Source organism: Mustela nigripes, chromosome 1 (genome assembly GCF_022355385.1).
Source record: "Mustela nigripes isolate SB6536 chromosome 1, MUSNIG.SB6536, whole genome shotgun sequence".
NCBI lineage: Eukaryota > Metazoa > Chordata > Mammalia > Carnivora > Mustelidae > Mustela > Mustela nigripes.
In genome coordinates, this window is record NC_081557.1 from 218,174,286 (window position 1) to 218,201,946 (window position 27,661).

At 36.0% G+C, this 27,661-nt stretch overlaps 1 protein-coding gene across 2 annotated transcripts in view; it reads left to right on the forward strand.

Moving 5' to 3' along the window:
- Window positions 1–27,661, forward strand: part of SLIT2 (slit guidance ligand 2) — a 354,964-nt gene that overhangs the window by 18,450 nt on the left and 308,853 nt on the right. The window lies entirely within an intron of this gene.

Below are 27,661 nucleotides of genomic sequence, written 5' to 3' on the forward strand. Positions count from 1 at the left end.
AGTGTTCTAACAGATGAAAAAATGTGCACAAATCTACAAACAAAAACGCCGTATAAAATGTTCATTGAAAAATGACTCTTTCTTTCACAAGAAGGATAAGTGACAGAACAAAGGATACAGGACTTCTGATAAAAAATAGAGAAAATATGTTGGGATGGGGAAGGTTTTGGCTGGTTTTTGCATATACAAATTAAGCAATCCATAATTGGCCTGCTAGAGAATGTACTAAAGAACAGACACATCTAGAATGCATGAAACAAATTTTTAATTTCTTTTCTCTTTATCAGTAGTTGCCTAATTCTCATTAGTATCTCTATTTCTTTTTCTAACTTATTGAATTAATACTTTTACCCCTATTTAATTCTTTTATTATTAGTTAATGGGGAATTCATACTACTGATGTCTGATTTTTATCATTATTTACTTAGATTAAAGCTAGTCTGATATACAGGACATTATACAGGTTTTCTTCACACTTTTTAACGAATAATCACCGTTTGAGTCTTGGCTGAAAATGAGATGCCAGGTGAAGAAGCACACATGCTTTTTTTGGACTCTAAATGCAATATAAAGGAAAAAGAGGGTATACTGTATATGAATTATGATTCGACACGGTTGGTTGCTGCTAGCGGCCAAATATGCTTTTCCTTTGCTGTCTGCTCCAATTTCTCTTTGGATGGGTTGAGAGAGCACTACATGTTCAGGTCAAGATGTTTGCTCAGAAATAGTAGTACAGTTGCAGCTGTGTTTGTTGGAGCAGGAGACTAGTTTAAATAGCATTACCATTTATCCAGTCCATTAACAGAACTCTGTAAAATAATACCAACTCTGCATAAACTACAGGACAGTGTAATAAAATTACAAGCACTTGTTGACAGATGGAAAGTTTAAGTAGAGGGAAAGTGAAGGGCCATAGGTTGGCGGTTAGAAGAGACAGCACACAGTTTCTGTAACTTACGTAGATGTGCCCTTCTCCGTTATGCTCCTCCTCCAAAACCGACATTGCACTTTTATCATCAATTTAAGAGTGGAGAAAATAATTTGGGGGGACAATCTGGAGCTGATTAACTGAGATTTTAGTTACTTTTGAAATGGGCGATTGTGATTGATTGAAATTCATGAGTGGCAATTATATATATGAGTAGCATAAACAAATCTTCCTGATAAATGTAACCTTAAAGGTGATTTACCAGTGAGTGATTCACACGTTTCAACTTGAGTTTGCAGCTACTAATCTGGACTCATTAGAGAGGAATTTCATTGGTACTACTGTGGTCGAGCATTTGGTTATAAATATTTGTTTTGTGGTTTTCAGTTTATTTCTTTGAGTATCATTATATTTACCCAGACTTCTAACATAAGCTTAAGTATCCAAGGCATGTAGCAGAAACTCATTTTTCACTTGTATCTACTGAAACAAAACAAAACTAACAAATGAAATTAAATGCATGAGCCCCAATGATCCATTTTCTCTACTTCTTTGAATAAAACCTTTTTTATTTCTGGTTCACAAGTGGCGTTTATTATTCCCCAGTGAGCTTTGGAGGCTTTAAATTATCTAACATTATAAATAGTATTTTTAAACTCAAGGACTCTTTTTATGGCCTACTGACTACTTACCTGAGATAAATAGGTTTTGACTGCTTAATCTGATTGGTCTGGTCACAGTTCATTGTCAGATTGGATCTCAGATGCTCAAAATTATTTCTGATAATAATAATCGGCCCCCCTCCTTTTTTTTTTAGAAGAAAAAATTTTGTTTTATTGTAAAAATTCATTTGTGAAGTTTAACAAATATACAGTGAGCGTGTCTTTATTCTCCTTCTTTCTTGTCCCATAGAAGGAGCTTTAGTGTTTTGTTTTGGTTTTTAATAATTACAAAAGTAACATAACCTCATATTAAAAAGGTTTGGATACAGAAAAATGGAAAAGAGGAAGTGGAAGTTATTCATTATCCCACTATCCAGACACAATCACTAGTAAACTTGTCACTTATTATTAACCTAGTTTTCTTTTTCTATGCTTATGTGTATAAATGCTGACATACATTTATTATGAAAACATGTTTGTTTTGTTTTGTGTTTTTATGTCCCCATGGTCTAGTATTAGGCTTGACCTTTAGAAATCTCTCAGTAAGTGTTTGATGTATTGAATTAAATCTCTGCCGGGTTCAGGACAGAGAGCAAACAGTTAACGCTGGGAAGTCATTATGAATAATAGAGAGCCAAATGAAACTTAAAGGGTAACTTGGCTAATTAAATGTTTAGTCCCCTAAACCTTAGAGGGTTTTGGTAGACACCGCAAAATAAAAATAATCTGTTTTTCAACTTAAGCAGAATATTCGTTAACTTAATATAATATTACATTTCCATAAAACTATGTAAGTTAGTCTCATAGGATTTGTGTATCGGGGATGAATGCAGAGTACAACGGTGGAGCTCATGTCAAAATTCCTCTTGAATTAATTTCTGCCTGCTCTGATTCAAGTGTGGGCTCCTAGAGGTATCAGGTGCATAGTTTCCTGCTCCGTTTTAGTCTTGGCCTGTTTGGCCCCTGCCACAATAAATCCAACAGTGGTTGTGCGGGAATTGCAGGTTACAGTTGCCACGGTTACCGTTGTCCTGCCGGATCCACATCATTACTCATCTAGGGAGCTGCCATGATAGCTACCGCTGCTCTCCATTGCTGAGGCTGCTGAAGGGGTGGGTGTGCAGAGGAGAAAGTTCTTCAGATGTGCTGTGACTGTGTTACCATTCGGTGTAAGGCTACACTCTCTGTGCTGTTGATACTGATCTTTGCTAAGGGGAACAGATTGACTTTGAGAACCAGGAACCCATAAGTGAGGGAAAACTTAGAGACTCCTTCACTGTCAGTGATTAGAACACCAAGCCTCGTTCTTTGTTCAGTAACTTATTAATGACTTATTATTATTGGTTCCAAGGGGTTCTGTTCTTGCCACTTAAAGAATAGAGATAAGGAGGACTATTTAATTTAAAAAGATTATGGTTTCATGACCAAAGGTTTGTTTTTAGGTAGGTAGACAAAGGACTTGATATACAGAGATTAGCCATTACCACTTGGCATGAAGAAGTGAGACATTAAGTGGGACTCACTTTTGGTTTTGTTTCAAAATCCACATGTGTTCCTATGATTTAGAAGTTATAAATGCAAGGAAGATTAACATCTTACTTGAGATTTTTGCCGGTCCCCATGTTGATAGTTTTATTTGAAAGAGATCACAAGTAGAAGGTTTGTTGCTGAAGAAAGTCAGAAGTTGGTAGGTTTCTGCTGCTGCCCACCCACAAAATATACTCTCTGAGTGTGAAATCTATAGCATCATTAATTCATCAAGTATACTTTCCCCTGCAAGTGTATGTGTTTGAATGGTTGCTTTTGCAAATGTTAATGTTTTTATCTCCACCAACAAGTATTCATAGTAGGCCTGTTTGAATTTGGAGAAGACTGTGATAAATGCTGGTATGTGGTATTTGTGGGTCCCCGCCCTTGCTAACATCTAACCTGTAATATGTAAATTGAAACTTAGCTCCTAGAGAGTGATTGTGTTTGCTGACCCCTGAATTTAAGCTTATGGTTTTCATGACAAAAAGACATTTTCCAATACACATCACCAGAGGACCATGTTAAATTTGGTGATAAATCATAAAATCGCCACTGCAGTCTCAAGGTTATAATTTGGTGACTGAAGTTTACATAAATAATTCTAAGAATAAGTGCCCATAGGATTTTAGTTCTCTTTAGCTAATTTTAATGTATTTACATTATGTTTTAAGACACTGAGATCAATTATAGCATAAGAGAGGGGACATAAAGCACTAGTGTTTAAATACCTTCTCTGATATTAATTAGCAGCTCTGCCATTTTTGGAAATCAGGTGACACCTCTTGAATCAAGTTTCCTTATCTTTAAAATGGGAGTGATCATATTTTCCCATATTTTCCTCCTGGGGATATTTCAAGTCATACTATAGATTCTATATTCAGAAGAACATTGCCATCGTTCCAGTATGATGGAAACTGTATTGTGTGGTTATTATCTTATCCTTACAAAGTGGTATGAAAAGCATAGTCACACAGATGTCTTTGCAACTTGCCCATAGTCAGCAAATTTCCTTGTTCTGTTTCACCTCTGCCTTGCAATGATTCTCGGTGTAATAACGTGCACGTAAGCATAGCCACATTAATTTTTTTACCACTACAAATTAACATAAAATGTGCAGTTGCATCATTTTGTTTCTCCTTACTTGGCCACATAAGGTACATTAAGGCCAGAATGTTCTTACTGAGATCACTTACCCTCTCCCAGTTGATGATTCATGTCGTTTTAAAATTCCTATCTAAAATGAATTAGCTATAGAGACAGAGACTGTGACTCAGAAACTATGTTAGTGTACGTATTTGGGTGGCTATTTTAATGATGTTTTTTCCTAAATAAATGAAGGGAATGTATGGATTAGCTCGAAAAACTGCATAAATTCCTTAAACCACAGGTTAACTATTCTAAAAGTTATCAAGAACATTTGCATATGTTGCTGAAGAACATTTTTATTGCTAATTAAAACTTCAGTCTTTAAAACTATCTAAGATAATTAACCCATTGATCTTGTAATATGCAAATATGAACATTCTGTCATCTTTACATAAACTGCATATGTGATTTTAAGAGCATTTTTAGATTAAACATATGTCAAAATGCAGTGCAAATTGCAAATCGTTTAGCACTTTGGATTTAAACAATATTTGCTAATGAAATAGATCTGAGCCAGAAGCTATTTTTGTTTTGTTTTTATTGTAACTCTAATACTTTTCACATGTACATAGGCTTTGCAAGCAGAGGCAATGTGGTATAGATCCTCTTTATTACCTGTTACCCCTAACCAAGTTAATTGCTATCACTGAATTCTCTGTAGAAAGTTGAAATATCATGATAAATATTTGATAAATTGTGATCTATATAAGAAACTTTGGGGTAGAAGTGGTTTTCGTTTTTGTTTTTTTGTTTTTTTTTTTTCCTTAAAAACTGAATTCTAGGGAAGGAAGCAATGAAAAGTAAAAAGGCCTGTTGGTAACAACACCCGTGGTGTAGGGTACGACATGGTTGTGTGAAATGTTATTAAGAGAACATCTGCGCCTCTCGAAATCTCCCTCAAATGAATGTGTACAGCTAAGTATGGCAACTTGATTTAAGTGTTTAAAAAAAAAAATCTTAAAGAAAAGAGAAATAAATACGTCTGGAAACAGAATGGGAAAAGATAGCTTTGCCTCGTCATGATAGGTTTCTTCTACTAGTCAAAGATTAAAGCTTGAAGTATGTGAATAGCCGAGAACAGCACAGAGAAAGGTTGATTGCTTCCCCTCCAACAGTTCCAATTGATTGAAAAAAGCCTAATTTAAAGTTCTGTTTGTTCTATGTCTTAAACCATCAGAATTCTCTTTTAGGACCGGAGGAATGCTCTGGAGGAAAAAGAATCCAAGGATAAAAAGTCATTGCAAGCCAACAATTGTTCCTAATCCTCACAAAATGCTGGAGAAATTAAATTTATTCTTTATTGCTCAAAGTGTTACCTAGGTCACTGGGCGATGGGAAAATTGGACTGGAAGTCGAGTAGGCGCAAGCTTTGTTTTGTGTCTAGATGCTTAACCTTAGACACGACAAGGCATCTTAGAGTGTGGTGGGAACTTGGTTCAGAGCGTTAACACCAAGACTTTTATTACCCTGGATTTATAATAGGCTGTGCTGTCAGGAGATGAAAATGTTGTGTTTACATTGCAGTGTTAAATGATCATTTAATTAACACCTAAGGAAAAAAAAAAAACTTGTGAAATTCTTAGCAGCTTTTATTGTTGGTTTCCTGGGAGGTTTTAATATCCAAGTTTCATTGAGATTTCTTTTTGTAAGTAGGGACACAAAAGACATTATGAACTTTTTAAGGAAGACAAACAGTTTAACCTTGACCCCTTTTTTCTAAAATATTAATTTAAATTACATCTTAAATCTGGTATGCTTATTTAAAAGGTTTCTAGACTAATATATTAAAAATACATCTTCATTAAACATTTTATTTTTTTGTCAACTTTTAACATTTAAATATTATTTAATTGACAGTCTGTACATTCTACTGCAAAACATTTGAAACTGCTCATTTGTTTTTTGTAAGAAGTTTAAATACGTTTAGCATACTAATACATATTTTTACATCTTTTAAACCACTGCTGTAGTTACATTGTTCTAAGAATTGGGGTCAAAATATGTAATCACAGGCAAGCAAATTATGTGGGGAAAGGTCCCTTATTATTATATTCATAGTAAAAAAGTTTGTGTGTAGACAGGACGAATGACACCAATAATAAGAAAATTTAGATGCACTTCATTAGTTATTAAACGATTAGATGTTATCAAGTGTCTTAATTTATTTCTGATCTTTTATTTAAAAAAAACAGTTACCTAAAAGGAATGGTTTGAGGCAAATTGATAGCATTTGGAAAATATGTACTGCCAAGGGCAGCTGCTCGCTCACTCACTGTATTTTTTCTAAAAATATTATTAGAATTTATATCTTAATTCTTTTCATTTTATCTGGATATGCAACTACATATGCAAATATATGAAACTTGAAAAAATATTTACAGTTATTTGCTGTTGAAGTAAAACCTTTCTTTTATTTTTCAGAAATGAATGTCCTGTTAGAGTGTAGTTCTTCTAGGGACGCTCTTTTTATTCTTACTGAAACTAAACATGTTTATTCCTCTTTTAAAAGTTTAAATTCAGTTACCTCAGGATAAAATCTGCTTTCTGTATTATTCATGGTAGAAGAGCACAAGGAGGACTGAATGTTATTAAAAATCTCTTAATAGAAAGCTCTGTTTGAACCAAGAATTCCCATTCACATTCCCATTCACAAAGTACAGCTGAACATTGTATGAGCACTTTCTACAATGTTATATGTTCTCCTTCTATCAAATTTCAGCTTTTCTCCTAAACTTTCCTTTTCCTTTTTTCTATTTGACATGGATCATTTTCTTTTCAAAGCTCCTTCTCCACCCAGAGTCAAGTAACTAAAACAATAAGTAGGAATATTGCTTAAACTTTATTTCCTTCACCTTTAGGTAGTTGCAAGACACAAAATGTTCAGAAGTTAAAAATTAAGAGAGAGAAAGGGAGAGTAACACATTTTGGTTATTTAACATACTGGGTAGCTAGTTCATTAGACTGATAGCTATTCCAAGCCAATCAGGAGCTGTGTGCTTGTGTGTGTGTGTGTGTGTGAAGTGGCAATAGCTATAAGTGAGAGAGAAACAACAATTTTATGAATGTTCAAAATGCTTGAAGAATATGAATTTAAGGAAGTTTTAGGACATTTTACTTAATATAGATAATTATATTGCTTTTATGCTAAAAACAATTGATAAGCTTTTATATTGAGAAAGTCAGTGTTAATGTTTATACATCAGTTATTTGGAATCCCTGCCGAGTAAATAAAAAGAAAGATCTTGGGATTTATTGCAGGTAAAGTCTCCAAGTTTGCTTCCTAAAAAATAGGAATGACTGCTTTAAATACAAATGATTATGCTGTAACAAATATATTTGATAGTTATTCTGTTGGAACCATTGCAAATAATGAGATTGGGAGATGGGATGCCTAGAAATACTCTGTATCCTACTCCACAGGGATTAAGTGAGTTAAAATTAACTTCCCTTTTGCATAAAGCTATCTTGTCTGCTTCTCAAGACCAATTGTAATTTAGTTCTATATTACCGCTTTAACTTCATCTTTCCTATCATAGCATGCACACTGTATCCCGGGCAAGCAGATTTTGTGGTTACTTGCTGGAAGTTCTCAGCACAATTCTGGCCTCCATTCTTGCCTCCAGTTTATAGTAGCATAGTTTGCCTGTTCATATAATAAGCCTTACTTCCTTTATGAAACCCTTCTCAACTGCTTCAGTAAGTTACATCCCAGTGATCATTGATTATAAGGTTGTGGTTATGAGTTTAGACTGTTCACTGTGTAGGAGTGAGTGAATCACTTAATGTGTAGCCTTGAGAATGTCATTCAATTACCTTCCCCGTGCCTCAGTTTCCCCCTGTGTAAATAAAGGGAAGATAATAGAATTTTTCTTATGAAAGTGCTGTATGCAGTAAATTATTCACTAAATAAACAAGACTTAGTATGATGTTTGACATAGGGTAAATGCTATGTATTTTATGTTATTTTTCTTTTTGTTTTTATTTTTAAAACAATGGTTATTTTTTGTGTCCTATAATGTGTGGTTATGTATTATTCTTTAAACATAATGTGTGTGTTAACAGAGAACCTTGTCTCGTGTTTGTCTTTGTTTTACATATAGGATCTAGTCTAGTATAGGTTGCTTAATCAATACTTTCCAACTGAATGCTTGATGGAAATTAAGCCTGAAAAATATTAACAATAGTTTCAACTTGGAATGCAATATGGTGTGTTGTGAAGAGAACACTTGATCAGCAAATACCCTAGTTACATTGTAGCTAGTTACATTGTAGCTCTTCTGGTCTCCTCGAGCTGCAGATACTGAGAAGTGCTTGATTTCTTTTTTGAAGATGAGTTTCTTTGCTTATAAAAGTGTGCAGTAAGTCATTTAAGAGAGTAACCATATCTGGTGTGTTCACCATCTTATCACCAGAACTTAGCACAGGCTTTCTGGTCTCTAGGGGATGCTCAAACATAATGGAGAGATGTGAAGGAGATTGAAATATATAACACAGTTCTAGTTCTATTTCAAATAACGTATAGGGAGCTCTTCACAGGAATTGGAAGAATTATAATGGTGAAATTATTCATGGTAATAAACGAGGAATTAGATAATTATATTATGGGTGAATGATTTTGAGATTGTTCTTTCCCCTATTAGCAATTTAAAAAATAAAGGCAGTTTCTTTTCCAGATAAATACAGCCTGCTTATATTTTGCGCGGCTTTGGTATTAAATCTGAATTGTTTGAAGGCTTAGGTTAAAAAAAAAAAAAAACGATTAAGGGAGATTTTATGGTTATGCATTATTAAGTTGTTATCCTGATACTTGGTAATCCCTCAATATGGGGGAAGTGGTGTGCAGTTGAAGTAGTTTCAATAATCACCCACCTCTCAAACATCACTAATGGTAGCACAAAGAAATGGGTTAAATATCAAATAAGGCAAATCAAAGGTGTTGGCTGATGCAGGTTAGGTTCATATTTGTGTTATGAGCTTTGATAGTAACAGGTGTGAGAGTAAGAACCATCATTTTCTATAATTCTGCCTAGTGAATGCACCTTAGATGTTGTACCCTGGACATTTCCCTGAACTTTTGAGGAGAATAGAAGGTATAGAACCTGAATACCCTGAAGGCAACTGAAACCCAGTGTCTTTTTCCAAAAGGCGAGCTCACTTTCTGAGTTGGTATGGTTTTCTTTCCCTGTTTTTAAGTGGAAGGAATTCCACACCTAATTAATAGTTTCAAGGAAAGTTGTTAATCAGGTACTCCAAGTGACCACCCTGGATTCTTCTGTTATTACACAGGAACGTGATGGAATGAGAAAGCAACATAGTTACATTTGATAAAAGGAAATACCTTTTTTCCTTTCCCCACCCACCATGTAATCCCCTGGAATTTAATTGAGGCGGGAAATTACAACAGCAAATAGTGTGATTAAAAAAGTGAAGTTGTATGAACAAGAATAACACTTGTAGTTATAATAATTACTTGAAAAATCATGACATATATCAATTATCATATTTCAGGGCAAGAGTTTTCACCTAAGGGTGTATGGAAGTAATTTTTCTTCATTCTTTTCAGTCTTACACAGAAGCCCAACTATTAGCAACATTATTTTTGATTCTTTTCTGAAATATCAGACATCTTTCTATTGTCTTAAGATGGGATACTAGATGGTACTCAGATAAAAACTTGAACTATGTATGACAGAGGGGCAAAAAAGAACTAGAAATGTAACAATGTTTTTAAAATGGACAGTCTTATTCTCCCTCTTGTTCAGAAACTGTACCTTGACTTAAAGAGAACAGAGTGGTTCAAAACAACAAGAAAACCCAGATACTGGTATATTTTTATAAATGGAGTACCCTGAAACTTTTAAACTGTAGATAAATATGTTATTTCCAAATAAATGTTCTATCTGTATCATGAGTGTGATTTCTATTGCAAGGTCCTTACTTTGATTATGTTCTTATAAGATGATTCAGGGGGCGCCTGCGTGGCTCAGTGGGTTAAAGCCTCTGCCTTCGGCTCAGGTCATGATCCCAGGATCCTTGGATCCAGTCCCAATTCGGGCTCTCAGCTCAGCAGGGAGCCTGCTTCCTCCTCTCTCTCTGCCTGACTCTGCCTACTTGTGATCTCTGTCAAATAAATAAATAAAATCTTTAAAAAAAAAAAAAGATGATTCAGGTTTAGGTGTTTCGTAAGTGTAGCTCTTTTCTTCAATTCTCAAGCCTGTGTTACGTTAGTGCCTTATATTTACTTCCATTCTGATTATGTTATGTGTATTTCAAAACAGTGATTCCTAATGTGTGCTTCCCAGTGATCCAAGAGAAAAGTATTCTGTGGTCCAATGTGTCAGAAAATAATGAAAGTCATATCCCCTGTGGTGACTGCAAATACACTTGTGTATTTGTCTCTGAGGCGTCGTGGAATAAATAAATTTGTTTAACATTTAAAAATTCGCTTCTCAAAGTTATTTGACTATAGATCCCCTTCTTCCCATCCTTCCCCCATTTATACCAGTTAATCCAAGTAACAAGAGTGATCTGTAGCTTTTCTGAGAAATGGCTGCTTTTCAAAAGTAGTTTTTAAAAGTGTTTTAGGTACAACTTGAGGATGGCTGATGGACTTTGAATCAAAATAAAGTTTCATCTGTTCAGAGTTTCTTTCCATAACCTCTCTCTCCAGGCACTAAATGACAAAACAACTTAGATATGATGGGTTAGAGACAGGAATAAAAGGAAGAAAGAATTAATATATCATAGATCTCCTAAGACATCTTTTTTCATATATCTGATAGGATCTTACTCTGATCCCTACTGAAAATTATGATCCCTTCTCTTAGTTCCATAGCATGTTGCTTTGACTGCCAAGTTTTAAGTAATGAGGGATTTCAAAGAAAATACCAGGGTATGGCTAAAACAGAACTACTTCAAAGCCAGATATTAAATGGGTTTAATAAAATAATTTACTTTACATCTTAACCAGTATTTATAAACACACTTATTTTCTGGATTTTATTAAAAGCGTAAAATAGAACACATTTTGTAACAGTTTATATCCCTCTGCACAAGTGAGCTCAGTGCTCTTACCCTCTCTTACCACTTCTTGCTCTTTTTCTCCTTAGGACACATCATCACTATCATATTGCATGTTTTTTTTTTTTTTTTTTTTTTTTTTACTTATTTATTTGTTGTCTTTCTCTCCCAATTAAAATAAGAGTTCCATGAAGGCAGAAGCGAGCAGTAGATACGTAAGAAATATTGGTTGAATGAGTGTATGTAAGCTTTGCAACAGTCTGCCTGAATTTGAATCCTAGCTTCAAGCTTGCTGGCTGTGTGACTGGGAGCACATTACTTAACCTCTCTAACTCAGTACCCTCTTCTTTAAGATGGAGATAATTAGAACATCAATGTCAGAGAGTCCTTGACAGGATTAGAAGATATAATGCACCTGTCACAGAGTTCAGTGGATGTTAAATATTTTTTCATAAATCAAACACTTCTTGAATTGGTAGGGGAAAAATTATCAAACATTTGCCATCATCTATTAAAATCATGTGTTACTGCTTTCTGGTTTTTAGCTGAGACCCCACCTCCCACCCCGCCACCCCAGTGTCAGAATGGGAAACCAGACTATGCAGAGAGACACATTAGAAGCTGCTTGTTCTTTCCTTCCTTCTTCTTTTTTTTTTTTCACATGCTGCATGAGTTCTCCTTTATCAGAGTTCTCTGTCTTCCCAGTCCTGCTTCTGGAATGCTGAAATCGCACCTGGCTTTGCCACTACCCAGGCACTGCTTTATTTCCTCACAAGCTGGGACAGCTGCCATTCAGAGGGTGCTGTCACCCTGCCTGGTGAGGGGGTTCCCTTCCCTTGTGGGGTTGTGAAAGATCAAACACTAGTTGTCTTCCAGTGTGCAGAATTTTTCACTTACTTTTGGACATGATTGATTCACACACCTCTAGCCTAGGAAACTAAAAGTATTTGACTATGTCTAGTAGATTATAGAAATTGTTTGATATTTATGTTGTAAATATTAGTTTGTTCACAAAATCCCCTCCCTAGGCGGTACACTCCCTAAGGGCTTGGGCATATCCATCTCTACACCGTACAGCCCTATTCACAGATCTGGAGACTCAAATACTCATCCTCATCGGCTGAAGGGAAAGGACAGGGAATACAAAGGATCCACGGAGCCATCTTTCATGACACTTGAGCCTCAGAAAGCATTTGAAGATTTAACCTCTTAATATGTTTGCATTTGTTGTCCCTTGATAGTGTTTATGTTTAAAGACAATAACAGCAAACTTGTTCAATCAATATCTCTTATGTCTTGCATCAATATAAGATATTCACTGATACGTAGGTGGCTTTTAGTAAGAGTTTACTCACTGTGATATCAAGTGTCTGTTCTATTTATGGAAGGCGAGGGGGAAAAAAAGATTTCTCTGTATCTTTTATAATCTTTATCATTATTTCCTAATATTTTGACACATTTGTGTGCCTGTGTGATTTTGTTTAACTTGCAAATAAAACAAGAGTGTTGCAAAATGGCTACAAGGTTGAAAGAGCTGAATTAATAGGAAGCAATGCAGGCAGCTAGTTTAAATGTCATCACTTTGTATCCCTACCGTAGTTGTTAAAGCCCAGCACATCATTCAGTGTGCTTCCACAATTCTTGCCATCCTAGAGCATGTACTTCTGACATTTTTATTAGGCTTTTGTGTTTGGTCACTGTATTAAATCCAGCAATTTATTCCTTTCCACTTAAATTGTCTTTCCTGTGCAAGGGGTGGAGAGGAATTCACAGTGCCTGCACATAAAAGGCCATTATCTTATCTTAGCAAATCCAGCCCCACGGAGACGGTGAATCATGACAGGTCCGCTGGGCAACTGGGCAACAGGGAAGTGCATGAGGGTGGGTAAGGCAGTTCAGGGGAGTCAGCCCTGAGGCTTGCAGTGTAGGGCGCAGGGGAGTCTCTGGAAAGCAGCCTCTTGCTGATCCTGGCCCTGCAGACCACTTAGCAGACAGACTTTGGAAGTTTGCATCCAGGGAGTGTGCTCTGCCTATACTCTTGATTAGCTGAAGCTTATAGAAACTACTCAGGAGACCATACTACCCATTGTTTGATTGTCTGGCCCCAAATCAAAGCACTTTTTTTTTTTTTTAAATAGGTTAAACAGAGACATTTGTGTGTATTGCCAGAGGCAGACTATAGAGCAAATATGTGGAGACTTTGGTGCCTTATTCTAATACAGCCTTCATTCTACGTGGATAAATAATTTCTGATTTATCTGATTTGCATTTGTTGTCCCTTGATAGTGTTTATGTTTAAAGATTGGAGGGAGAGGCGGTGATGGGGAGGGAAGGGCTGAAGTCAGCCGAGCACCTCCCAACTAGGTTTTTCATAGATTGTGTACATGACCAGGGGGCTCTTCCAAGTGCTTTATTCATATACATAGTTACTTATTTGATCTTCAACAATATGAACCCAATTACAGATGAGACAGCCGAGACCCAAAAGATGGTAGAATTTGTCCAAGCGGCAGGTAGAAGGGGCTAGTACATACTAGGACTATTTTTTTTTTTTTTCTCTAAAGTTGTACTAACACCCTGTGTCTGGAATCTAAACTCCTGCTGTGATCATTTTTGTTTCCTAATATTTTTTTATTGTACCATGTACTTGAAGAGTTACACAGGTAAGTTAGCTGTTCTTGAGCCTCTGGAATTTTGCTTCTGATATTTCCTCTGCCTTCTCCCCCTGGCAGTCTTCTGTATACTACCCAAGATCCAGACCATGCCTCCTTCACCAGGAAGACCTACCTGATTTCACAGAAAAAAATGTGACTGGTGTGCTGATTGCCTGAGGCAAACAGCACTCTTCCTTTAGAGATCTCACACACTAGGCTAGCACAGATGAGCCGTCTTCTGTGGAGTGTCTGTTCCTTATCCTGTGCTACCTGACAAAGTATCTCCCATCTGCTTTTTTTGCTGGTAGTATGCTTCGTATCCCAAGAGGATATAATACCAGAGGTCATATTTTATTTATCTCACTACCATCTGAGGTCCTAGCACATGGCTGGAACTGCTTTGTTGACTAAATGAGCTTACTTGAGGACTGAACATAATGAACCCCAATATGTCCTTCTTCTCTGAGCCTTTTTTTGGGGAGAACTTCATCTGATCCTGCTCCTTTTCAGCCATGCCTCACAGCTCTTCTTATGCCACTGCTAATTTTACAGAACAGCTGTTTTATAGAACAGTGAGTGTGTTCCTCTCTTTTCTAGAATTCAAGCATCTGGTGGCAGGTCTCTAAGTCTTTTTCATTTCTGTGCTTCCCAAAGCACCTACCGTAGTTTTAGGCACAGAGGAGGGGCTCCATAAATAATTGTTAAATAGGCTTCATGAGGACTTTTCATTCTTTTCCTCCAGGCCACATTGCTATCATTGAAACAGAAAAATTCAGTCTGGAAAAAGAAAAGAAAAAAAAAAAAAGCAAAGCGCAGTAACACTGTATGTGATTTTTAAATAGTTCATATCTGGGAAAAAAAAAAAAAAAAAAAGGAAACACAGCATGTGTAGATGTCCAGGTAAACATGTCTTGCAGTTCTAGTGTTTCATCGTATTTATCATAGGAACATGTTGTGTTAATTTATTTTAGAATTTTAAAAAATGGCATGTGAGTCAACATGCTGTGTAGTAAAAAGAGCCAAGTTTCAGTGACAGACAAGATGGTGTTCAAACTCTGGTTTGCTATTAGCAGTGTGCTGGGTGGGAAATACCCTTCTGGCCTGGTTTCCTTACCTGTGAAGTGTGTTTGAAAATTAGAAGATTTCATTTTAATTTTTGAAATGCTAGGATGATGATCTATACCCAGAATAACATTTCATGTCAGCTGGCTTACTGTGAATGCCTAATGTATCAATGAGGCATAAATCATTTAACCATAGAAAATAGGTAGTCATGATTAATGGATTAGTTATGTGCTTTTGGTTGCAAATAACTGACACCTGTCTGAATCTGGCTTCAAGAAATAGGGAAAATTATATTCTCTGTCAGAGCAGGAATTACAGAGGTAGGTCAAGCCATAGCTTTTAGTTTCTTTCCATTTCTCCATCCTCAGTGTCAGCTTATCCTATGGCTTTGTCCCTGGTCTCAAAATGACCATCAGTGCTAATTAAGGCTTCCTCTTCCTGGTTCATACTCAGTGGGAGAGAGAGGGGGAAAAATGTGTAGAGAAAAGGAAGAGAAAGTGGGAAAAACGGAAGGGAAGATCTCTCCCACTATCAAATGGATTCTAAATCCCTTTCTTGAACAGGTGAACCGACTTAGATGAAGTACGTAACTTTAGACCAAGAGTTGCCAAAGACTGATTGTTTTAAATGTATTATGTATAGTGATTATTTTAAATGTATTAAAATATTTTTCTGAACTTTTGGTTGGATGGGTGACTGAATCAGATCAGGATTCTATTAGGAAGTAGGAGTGGGTTCTGATTGATGTAAGGATGAAGCCAAGAGTATGACCACAGTTAAGGACTTAAATTTTAGGGGCGCCTGGGTGGCTCAGTGGGTTAATGCCTCTGCCTTCGGCTCTGGTCATGATTCCAGGATCCTGGGATCAAACCCTGCATCAGGCTCTCTGCTCAGTGGGGAGCCTGCTTCCTCCCCTCTCTCTGCCTGTCCCTCTGCCTACTTGTGATCTATGTCTATCAAATAAATAAATAAAATCTTTAAAAAAAAAAAACTTAAACTTAAGTTTTTCATTTGATTTTACCACAGGAATTAAGAAAAATTGCTTTTATAGCAGCTTTTAGTTTAGATGTATACAACTGAACATTTTAGAATTCTTGATTTTCTTTGTGTTTTGTTTTCACATGTCAGGATAATAAAACCTACCTTTTATGTTTTTGAGGTGATTAAAATAAAATCTGTGGAAGGTACAATGCCAAACCCATAACACAGGATTGCTTTAAATAGCTGCTGTTGCATTTTCTTGGTTAGAATTTCTTTATTTCACCTATGCCTCATCTGCACTCCAATTTCCATTTCCAAAGTTTTATATTATGAATCTACACAGGTGCCTCATTGCCACCTGTAAGTTAATATACTCAAAAGAAAACTCATGAAAGTCTTTTTTTTTTTTTTTTTTAACATAGCAGTTTACAGGTATGTAATCATCCTGTAATCTTACAGGATCCTCACAGAAACCCTGCAGTGTAGAAATAATTTATGCCACTTACCAGACTTTTAAAATCTGCCTCCTCTTCTAAATCTGAGTTTCAAGAGGACGGAGATCCTGTTTTCTTCCTGTTTGTATCCTCAGCATTCTAGATAGTACATCCCATGTGGTAGACCGGTAGGTGATTGATCAGAGTTTATTGAAGGAACAGAGAGATAGGAGGGAAGAGGGGAGTTAGATGTGACTCTCTTTGTTCATGACCTTGCTCTGAAGATAGAAACCCCCATTTTTGGTGGGCCAGTGAGACCCTGCCTTCCTCACTTTCCTTTCCTCTCTGTACATGAGAGGCATGTGCAGTTCTGTATGTGTTGCTTTTACGTCCACAGGGCCTTTGCATATGAACATTCCCAGGCTTATCACTCTATCTACTCAGCCACCTGCTGCCTTCTTATTCCTGGTCATTGTCCCATAGTATTTCTGTTTGATTCTGTTGAGATCTTCGTATTCCAGTTCAAATACCACTTCCTCTGGGAAGACTTCTATGATCCTCTAGCATAAATCTTCTCCTCTTTGTACATCCCCACAGTATAAGGATACCTGATTTTAAATGTATGCGAATAGTATGATTATTTTGTGAATGCTTTTTCCTTCACTAGAGCTTCTTGAAAGCATGGGATGGATTTTTACTCATTTACTCCCTAAAGCTTCCGCAGTGTCTGGCATTATCATAAGTACTCAGTAAATGTGTTGAATGAATGCCACCAAACGTTGCCTTGTCAGCCAATTCCATGTGTTTCTCACAAGATTACACTTATGGTTCATAGAAGATAGGTTAGTGTTCTGTATTAGTTCCTTATTTCTTTATATTTTCAGATGTCTTTTTTAGAACTTAAATACTGGAAAACAATAAAGTCTTTGGAAACGGATACTGTTTTCCCTGCCTGAAATCCATATCCCATTTCCTTCTCTTATTTTCGGGCTCCGATTGGGGTTTACCTTCACTGGGCTTCACTTCTCTGAAGGTAGAACAGGGGTCCCTCATCTGGGTGGCCCCAGTACCCTGTTAGTGCTCTCATCACTCACCTGTTTTTCTCATTTGTGTCTCTGTTAACCTGAAAATAGACCGGATATAGTTCTGAGATATTTGCCCAGTGCTTAGCATAGTACTTGACTTGGGTAAGGCCCGGAGAGATATTTTCCAAATGATTAAATGCATTTCTTGCACTTCCAAGATATTTTCCAGATATCTAAATCATTTCTGAAAAAGCATTCCATAAACAATTGTAATTTAATTCAGTGTCTTTGGTCTGGCACACACATCCTTCAAGGATTGCTTAGAATAATCTGTGTTTTAGTGATCTTATAATTGTGCTGCATGTTGGACACCACTTGCAAATGTCTGGCTGATGAGAATGGGGGATGAAATCCAGCCCGCCCTCTGCTCATTGTGCTCTGTCTGCCCCTGAGAGGTGTCCTTTAGAATTTTTTCACCCAGACACTAAATATAATAATATGGCCTTAGACAAAGGAAGAAAATGTTAGAATTTTTCTCTTTAAATCTCTCTTTAAAATTTAATCTTAATTCTGAAAACCATCTACCTTTGTCTGTATTTTAAATATTCATAGTATATTGTATCTATACATAGCATATTGGTACAGTAATACTAATTTAAAAATACATGAATAAGATATAAATGGGGGTGTTCATGAGCAAAATAACTGGAGAACATGGATTTCATGAGTAATTTCAAAGTCGTGGTAGTTTTCTAAGCTGATTGGTGCTTTTTCTTGATGTCATTTTCAGATGGCTTAAGAAAGGGATGAGTGAGCATAGGGCAATGACATCCAGGACGTCCTGACGTCCTGTGCCACTGTGTGTGTGTGTGTTTTGTGTGTGTGTGTGTGTGTGTATGTGTGTGTCCAGGTGCGCGCGCGTGCATGTGTGAGTCACGTGTTTACCAACTGTTCTTATGCACGTCTGTGGACCAGAATGGGTGGACTGTGGCTAAGGTTTGTCTTTGGAGCGCTCTCACGTCCTTCTTCATGTCTTCCTCTCTGCGAAAGCAGATACAGTAATTTTAATTAATTAATTTAATTAATTTTAATTTAATTAATTAGCCAATTCCCCTTTCAGTTGTGTATTTTATGAGGAACCTTCTCTTCCTCATTCCTTGGCGTACTCCCTAAAACTTTAGGTATAAAGCAACTAGCTACTTCTTTTCTTCTCTGCCTCTGGGACACGATACTAAGGAAAGCGTGGTAAGATTCTATCCTAAAAGAGATGTGCTTGGAGTCAGAATATCTGAATTGGAATCACGGCCCAGCCTCTTTTTAAAATGTGTTATTTGGGCTAAATTACTAAGCACCCAGCTTCAGTGTCTCTCTCTCTTTCTCTTCAGTGTTTCTCTGTAGGTTGAAAATAATAATTAATTCAAAGATTTGCTATAAGAAAGAAATAAGGATATGTGGAAGTGGCTTGCATAGTTCCAATTAGACCGCGTTTATAGAATTGTTTGAGTTTCAAACCATATTAACTGCAGAATCCTTTTTCCTGTTAATTAGCAGTAATAAAATCACAACTGTCCATATGAAGTCTAATGTGATGATTACTGATTAAAATAAAAGTTTGTTTCTTCTCTATATTATACTACTTAAAATGTGACTATTTGGTTAGACAGTTGGCTAATGAACTAATCTGTTTTCTGAGGAAACAACAACCTCCTAATCTTTTTTATTTTTTTTGACTACTATTATGTGATTGAGAAATGAAACAGTGATGGATCTTCCATTAGTGTCCTCAGTGATGTTGAGTCATTTTGTTGTTACAAGTCTCTAGAAGAGTAAAAATCATTTCTGACTATAATATCTAAGAACGCGACACAGGGATTCCATTTTAAATGGATTTCTGTCCTTTCCAAAAGCATAAGAGAAAAAAGTGTTCTTATGAAGACAATGACATCAGTTGAAATAGTTAAAAGATATGTTTATCAACTAAGAAAAAATTTCATACATTTGTGGTATTGAGCTAAGGAAAGGTAATCTAAGACATACAAATTGGGACCACTTTACAGGTTCTGAAATAGTAGGCTAAGGACTTCATTCAGATTTTATTTGGTAGACAGGGGTCAACTGACCAAGGTAATGTTTTGGGGGAGGATTAGGATTGTGCACTGAAGTCAAGAGAGACTTGAAGCCTGGAGACCAATCACAAAAATAATGACATAGTCCAAAGTCCCAATTCAGAGTGGTGCTATTTAAGGAAAAGATATACATATGTGTATGTGTATGTATATGTATATGTATATGTATATGTATGTGTACTTATATACACACATAGAAGCATTTATTTATTTATTTATTCGTTCTTTTTTTAAAAATTTTTATTTATTTATTTTTGATTTCAGTGTTCCAGAATTCATTGTTTATGCACCACACCCAGTGCTCCATGTAATACAGGTCCTCCATAATACCCACCACCACACTCGCCCAACCTCTCACCCCCCTTCCCTCCAAAACCCTCCATTGGTTTCTCAAAATCCATAGTCTTTCATGGTTTGTCTCCCCCTCCAATTTCTCCCAACTCACTCCTCTGATCCTCATCTCCCCATATCCTCTGTATTATTCCTTATGCTCCACAAATAAGCAAAACCATAAGATAATTGACTCTCTCTGCTTGACTTATTTCACTCAGCATAATTTCTTCCAGTTCCATCCATGTTGATACAAACGTTGGATATTTATCCTTTTTGATAGAGGCATAATACTCCATAGTATAGATGGACCATACCACTCGTCCTTTGAAGGGTATTTTGGTTGCCCTTCATAGAAGTATTTATAATGAAATTGTGTGTAGAGTCTTGATGGTTTTAGGTAGAGAACCATCAAGAAATTGATGGTTAAAATTTTAAAGAAAGCCTATATAAACAATGAAGAAAGCCAATTCCCTAAGCATTTTGATTAATTGAAGTACTAATGATTCTCAAATGAAGTTCTTAACCCATACTTGTATTAATCTTAAAAATAAAATGGCCAGTTATTTTTTTAAATGGCTCATTATTTTACCAGCAAAAAGCATTTATTCAGGAATAACAGAATTGCAGTTCAGAGCAGGCAAGCTATGGCAAAGCCATAGGCAAGTACAGGAAATCAAGGGGCAGAACCTTATTTTAGAGAGAAGAAGGATGGGGTTGGGAGGGGTTATTTTGAATGAAAGTCCATTGGAGGAAAGAGGAGGATTCTCATAGGCTGAGTTGCAGGGGTAGTCGATTTCTTGTAGAAGATGTAATATAAATCCTTCCTTGTTGCTGCTTGTAATTGATGTTTCTTTCCTGTTGCTTATTCTTCTGTTGGGGTTTGTAATTGACAATTCTTCCTGTAATTGATGTTAGATGCTACTGCTCCCCCTGTGTCTACTTTAGTGAGTCTTCCCTTTATTAGTTTTCACAGTAGCATGAAATAGAATCATGAATGGAAAAGCATTACTGCTGTTTCAGGGTTTGGAATCACTTCTTACTTTTATTCCTGATTACATAGACCTGTTTCCCTGTTTATTCTGCTGTCTAAAGAAGTAGGGGTGTAGATGTTTTAATGGGGCCTTCATTTTTCAAATGAGAATAAAAAGATGATAAAATTCCCTTGCTGAAAAGGACCTAAGAAACTGTGCCCAAAGAAACAGGTACCAGAAATATTATGTGACCTGCCCAGGGGTGCCCAGCCTGTGGAGGAGGAACCTTCCCCATGGCTCGTGGGTCCAGAATCCCTATGTAAAGGTCCTCCTAAGACATTATGCTGCCTGGTCCAAACCTGTGCCAGGGCCCAAGATCCTTTTTCTTACTATTTCATACTGTTTTCATTACTATTTAAAGGCATATCCCTGAAATTCATGGAATTGTACATGATGCTTATAGTTATTAATTTATTTATTGTCTTTAGAAAATACTTAGGTGTTAATGATGCTATCCTGGGCTCTGTATAAAGCCAGGTAAATGTACAAAAAGGCCTTAGCTCCACTGTGTCTCAGGTTTCATACGTTGAGATTTTTATCCTGAGGCCACTGGGTGTTTAAGTTCTCTCTCATAAGTTCTCCATTATTACTTAGAAGGTTTTCATTTTGTTTTAACTCTGGCTAATAGTTTTGGCTCTAAGGAAAAGGGAAAGGAAATTCACAGGTTGTTTGTTTTTTCCAAGAAGCTGTAATATGTGGATTTTCAATTTGTACACATAACATTCTTTCAAGAGCAAGCTGTTATAGGGGAGCCTGGGGTGGCTCAGTGAGTTAAGCTTCTGACTCTTGATCTCAGCTCAGGTCTTGATCTAAGGGTCATGAGTTCAAGCCCCTCATTAGGGTCCATAGCCAATTCTACATTATGTGTGTGTGTGCATATAATAAACTTTATATATAATAAACTATAAATAAAACTAAATATATAATAAATAAAATTAATAAAAATAAACTATATAAATGAATAACTACAAATATAAAACTATGTAAAATAAAATGATACATATTTTAAAAGAAGGAATTGTTACATATCTTAGTTTGTAGATGCAAAAGTTTAAAATTGATTAGCCTAACTCTAAAAGGTAAAACCATGTTTGGTAGTCATATATTCCAAAAAATAAGCCATTTCATATTGAGACATGACATTATAGTGTAAAGTGAAAGACATTCAGAGAAAAACAGAAGGTATCAAAAGGCCTAAATGGTATAAGAGAATCAACTGAAGAAACTTGAGTTGTACAGAAAAAGAGTTATCTAGTTACTACTTCATCAGAAAATTTTCAAAACCTCAGAGGCGTTATCTTCTAAGAGAAGAATCAAATGCTAGATGTAGATAGCTCAATCAAAGAAATCCGGTGTTGGAAGTGACTGCTTCAAGGGACTGTTACAGAGAGATTGGTGGCCACATATCCCTCACTACTCCACTATTGGAAAGTTGCATCAGAACTGTGTCTTAAATGTTTCTTTTTGTGTGTGTTGTGTCTTCAGTGTTTCCACTTTTTAATCTTTCTGTTCTGAATGCCACTTAAAGCTAAATCTGATACAAAATGACCATATATAACATAGATTAATAAGATTATAGAGAAATCTTATCAGAGAATAAGAGATTAAGAGAATAAGAGATCTGATAAGAGAAATCTTATCAGAGAAATAAGATTTCTCTGAAGAAAATGATGTTAAGAACACCTCTACCCTGGAAAGCTCCCTGAGGCTCTTCTCTGAACCACTGTGTATGCAACAGTCTTAATTTGAAAACCTCTGGGGTAAATAACTTCCAATTTCCATTTTGAAGGAAAAATATTAATTTAACTTTAATTTAGAACAAGGTCAATTCGTGCAAGTGACTTTTTTTTAAATTGAAGTGTAATTAATATACAATATTATGTTAGTTTCAGGTGTACAATGTATTCACTTGACAATCCTACACATTACTCAGGATTCATCACGGTGAGTGTAGGCACCATATAACATCAACGTTATTAAAATATTATTTGAATTCCCTTTGCTGTATTTTTCATCTCCGTAACTTACTTATTTTATAATTGGATGTTTTGTACCTCTTAATCCCCTTTATCCCTTTTGCCTATCCCCTCACCTGCCTCTCCTCTGGAGGCTCTTATTTTGTACGTGGCTTTAGGGAAAATCCTTACCTCGGGATTGTACTTGAGCAGAAGACACATCAGCTGTCTTAATAGCTAGTCAGTCCAACTCTGTTTCTTGCCCATTCAGTATAAGTCCTTCCTGAAACCGCTTGAAAATTATTTGAGCTGCCCGAGAAGCTCTTTAACTCAATAAAGTAAAAAGAACAAAAGAAAATCTTACTTTCAGGATTTTAAGAAGTGTCTACAGACATCCTTACTGTGCACAATGATCTTTTTTTCTTCTAAAAATCATAAATCTGTTTTCAGTTGAGAAGGCATAGTTTTAAGTAAATCTACTTAACATTTATAGGCTTGACTTTTCTTAACCACTTTTGAGAATTAAGTAATAGAGGAGGAAGGACAGATATTATTAAATATAGTGTTAACAGTCACATACTCAGATTATCATGTTCTTTGATGCAGGATATTTAGAAAATTCATTTTCACTTTGTTTGTATGATGTTTCTTGTCATACATGAAATTTCCTCAATCCAAGAAAATGTCTGGAAAAATAGTATAGCGCATTCAAACATATTTTCTTGTTGTCTACTTGACCTTTTACATACTGTAGGTATTGTAAAATAACAGTAAATCAAACAAATGTCCATCAATTCCTCTTGTGATGCTTATGAGAATAAACTGGCAATATGGTTCATATTCTTTCGCTTTGCTCACAGAGATCTTAGTTAACTTACTGTTTATTTTATTACTCCACCTACTTATAATGTCAAATGTTAAAAAAAAGGGGGGGGGGATATTGTGGAGAGTGGAAGGTTGCATAACAAAGAGGATAGGAACAAAAATAAACAAGTGACCTGAACTGGAAATAAGTGGAAAAAAATGTAATTTTTCTGTTGCACAATAGTTTCCATGACATTACCTTTCCTTTTGTGTCTGCTGGTGATTTAATTTAGTAGTTTGAGAAAAAGTGTCTATGGCTATGTTTAAAATTTCTAATTACAGCGATTGGTAAAGAAGTTTCCAAGTACAAGGGGTATTTGTAGAGCACTGGTGAAACTGACAAGTGATTGACGTGTAAACAACCCCACTGTGCCCTTATATTCCATTCCTTGATGCTGGGCTATGGATACTGAGTAAGCCTCAGGAAGTTACCACCATCCAGTTTTTATTAGCTGCATGGCTTCCTGGATGTAAACAGCATTGTGCTCTAGCTGCCTGAATGCACCACTTTCTTTTCCTTGGCCACATCGCCCTCCCTCAGAATGGTAGAATTATCTGTGAAGTCAACAAATGGGAATTTCCCTTCAATATGTTTAACTGAATTTAAATTCTGAAAAGGAAAGCAAGTGCAGATTTCATCAAGTAGATTGAAAGCCCTAAAAGGGAATGAAAGGCATAGCATTTCTGCTTGAGATTTTCTGTGTATGACTTGCTGGGGTCAGTGTGAAATTGCCCTTTCTCGTCTGTTAATGTAAAGGTTACAGCTCAGCAGGTGCGCACAGCATTATGTTAGGAGCAGTCAGAAACTCTTGTAATTGTCCTTGGAAGTGGTTTACTCTCCATATATCTTGATTTTCAGAGTGCCAATTTTTTTCCTGTCTTGGATCAAGGCTTTCTTATGCCATTCCTTTATGTTTAATTCACATACATTTCCTTACTGTACTTCTTAGTTCTCATTTCTTAATTTTTTAAAAAGATTTATTTATTGAGAGAGAGAGAGAGAGATCGTGAGAGTGGAGGGGAGGGGCAAAGGCAGAGGGAGAGAGACAGAATCTTAAGTAGACTTCATGCTGAGTTCCTGGAGCCTGAATGGGGCTGGATCCCTGGACCCTGAGATCAAGACCCTGAGATCATGACCTGAGCTGAAACTAGAAGTCTGGTGCTTAATCAACTGTGCCACCCAGGCACTCCATCCTCATTTATTTTAAAACAATTTTATTACAACCTGCTTCGGTAAGCTATTTTGAAATAGTTAATAAAAATGCATTAGTGCTACTATAAATCATGATACTTTAAATGTGGTTCACATTTTTTGGTAATAAATTCACAATGAAAAGATTTATCTGAAGCGAAACTTTGTTTTCCTGAATTTTAAAGTTTGGAAGAAATTCTTCAGTTTGTAGCCATTCTGTATTTCTAAATGTTCTAATAACTGCCTCGAGTCTGGAGGCAAAATGTTCTTTTTTTTTTTTTTTCTCTTTAACTTGAATGCTAAGAACTTGGATGTTTTAAATGAGCTATTTGCCAGCAGATGATGATTCATTCCAGATAAAAGAGAAAACAAGTACAGTAAAATCTGTGTTTGCTAACCAGCAAAATCTGGAAGCTCGCATTTTTGAGATTCCCCAAGCAAAATCATCAAACCAATACATGTCAATAGGGCTAGCTGAAATAGGGTTCAATGGCTATGGTGCAATTAGATAAAAGTTGCTAGAGATTTTTATTGCAAAAAAATTATATACTGTGTAAATCATGGCATTTGCATTCTTCTGCCATCCCAAGAAGGAAAAGTAGGAGGTAAAAAAAGATGTCGTCATGAATTGACTCCAAGTCAACTGTGATCTATATCCTGTCTTCAGAATGTATCTCTCGACAACCAAAAAAAAATTTATCAGTATATTCCAAACCTTTGTAAGTTATTTAGAATTTGGAACATATTTTCCCATAGAAACAATGTTGTAAACATTGGTTCAGTTCCCAGACCAGTACATACAGCCTATTTAATCCATATGTATGTAAGATACAGTACCAGTGTTTGCTGGAGTGCTGAGTCCTAAAGGTGTATGTGCAGGAAGGAGAGCAGGGATGGGTATTTTCTCTCTGTTTTCTGGAAGGAAAATGGTCCCGTAGGAATTTTCAGAAGAAACTATTTGCTATTTATGCCTGCCTTCTGTGCTTCTTAATCAGCAGTCCCAGAGCCTTCTAGGGACCCTGCAGTGAAGGCAGGGACCACAGTCTAGCTCACCTGCTCTTTAAAAGGAAAGCAATCAGCTTTCACAGATTTGTTCCTATGTCGTAACATTCGGACCTCTTTACTGCTCAGGACATTTTGATAAGACTTAATAACCTTAACTTTTTAAATGACCAACTTTTAAGAAAAGTAACAAAATAAAGTTAAAATGATTTATGAAGTATGAAAAAAGTACAGTATGACAGAAATAGTTTAATATATTGTTGGAGATTGAAGATCTTTAAGGCTTACTTGTGATTTTAATTTTTTTTCCATTTTTGTCCCCCTTCAAAATGCCTAATTTGTATAAAAATTTTGTCATATTTTACAGTAGCCCTCATAAGCGTGCTGGTAGAGCCTTTACTGAGGAGGGGGTGCGGTGTCGAGGAGGTTGATAAATATTTTGTTTACCAATTGGGATTGAAAATGTTTACTTTTTTTCATTAGAATTAAATTGTTAGTCATAGGGGCGCCTGGGTGGCTCAATGGGATGGAGCCTCTGCCTTCAGCTCAGGTCATGATCTCAGAGTCCCAGGATCGAGCCCCACATCGCGCTCTCTGCTCAGTGGGGTGCCTGCTTCCTCCTCTCTCTCTCTCTGCCTGCCTCTCTGCCTACTTGTGATCTGTCAAATAAATAAATAAAATCTTTAAAAAAAAATTGTTAGTCATAGTTGTAATTTTACATTGATTTCAGTGGCCGTACTGTTTTTATGTAGTATTCTTCCCCTCCTGCACGTTCATAAGCAACTAGGGATTGTATTGCTTTCTTGCTCTGTAGGAATTCCCACTCTTGCCCTAACAGACCTGCTTGTGCAGGCAGGCTAGCCAGCCCTCCCACCGGGTGAATCATCACAGCCATTCCTAAGAGATGTAACTGTTTCTTAAGGGAGATAAACCTCTGCATTGCTCTGAGCAATAGGAATGTACATATTTATTTTTATTTTATTATGCATTTATTTTTTATTATTACATTATTAGCCCACATACAGCACCTTGTTAGTTTTTGATGTAATGTTAAAAAAGTTCTTTACATATGTACAAAGGTAAAAACAGATTTCATTACAATAACATTATCTCAAACCGTATTTTTAGTCTAGGAATAACTGTTCTGTTTTCTTGTGTGTAGTTGAAAGGATGACATGTGGTTTTTTTGTTTTGTTTTGTTATTTTTTTAGATAAAAGAACACAATAGCATTCAAGAGATTATATACCTCATGTGGACATTTTCTATTTCACAAAATTGAAAATTAATTCCCACTTTCTTCAGTCACTATATGTTGATTTTTGTGACATTTTATCTAGAAACAAATAAAATAAAATACATTTTAAAAACATAGATTTCCAATGTACTTGTAGGTCTTTAATTTTGTTTACATTGTTCATTTGCTTTTTATTATTATTATTCTTTTATGAACTAGGATGTGATGGCCAAAAAATGTGAACTTTTCAGGCCCAACAGGGGGAGCCAATTCCATGTTCTATTGAGGTTGTTTGGCATGATTGCTGTTGCCCATTTGTCAAAGCAAAAATACTTTCTACAAAATCCCATAACAGATACTCTTCATTAAAAATTATGCAGTATTAAAAAAGGGATGCAGTATTTTATACTGTTTGTTGTTTTTTTATCTTTTAACGTGTAATACTAAAATTATTAATCTATTATGGTCATGCCTAAAA